The following is an 866-nucleotide window of genomic DNA, read 5'->3' as shown; positions in this document are numbered from 1 at the left end:
CTATGATGTACTTCTTGTTTCTGGATCAAGGTGCAAAAGTAACAAAACATATCACATTTACAGTTTGTTAACAACTGAGCAGCATCATGCTCATCAGGCACAAAGCATACTTAAGAAACAGAAACCTGTGAGCTGAAGGTTTGAAAGTTATCATACGGAGATGGGGCTGTGGAGGGAAACCCAAGAGTCCTCTGCAGCTGTCTCTAGAAATTCCAGCAACAGAAATTTATACAGGACTGCAATACTGCAATTCTCAGCACAGATTTAACATAGTAGCCTTGAGGCCTGCTCAGTCGGCTACAATTGCAATACTGTCCAGACATGGCAATTGCTAGCCAGGATAGGAGAAGGTTTGCCACAGTATAGACTGAGAAATCTTAAGGGGAAGAAAAAAAAAAAAAAAAAAAAGCAAGCAAAACTGTGCTGTACTTTTGTAGAATAGTGCACGTCCTGGAATTACTTTTCACTCTCTCGTGTGTTACAGGTGAAACCTCGGAGTCCGCCAACAGCAGGGAGCCCTCCCTGGCGCCACCCGGCGCGGACGTCCACAGATGTGGAGGTTTTCCTGCCCCGAGGCCGCCCCGTGCTGCGCCCGCAGCCCCCGGCCCGAACACCCCGGCTCTCTGTGGCGGCTTACGGCCAGCCCTCCGCTCCTCTCCGCCGCCGCCGCCTCCCCGCCGCGAACCACACAGGCCCCCATTAGCGATTGCTGTTGTTCTGGTCCGCGCGTTTACCGCCCGCAGCCCATTTTGCCGGTGGTGGGCTCTTCCCCCCTCGGCGCGTCGCCTGGCAACCAGACGCTCGTGAGCGGCTTCAGCGCACTTCCCCCCTCCCCATATGTCACTTCCGACGTGTACTGTTCCCTT

Source organism: Larus michahellis, chromosome Z (genome assembly GCF_964199755.1).
Source record: "Larus michahellis chromosome Z, bLarMic1.1, whole genome shotgun sequence".
Taxonomy (NCBI): Eukaryota; Metazoa; Chordata; class Aves; order Charadriiformes; family Laridae; genus Larus; species Larus michahellis.
This window is presented reverse-complemented; position numbering follows the sequence as displayed.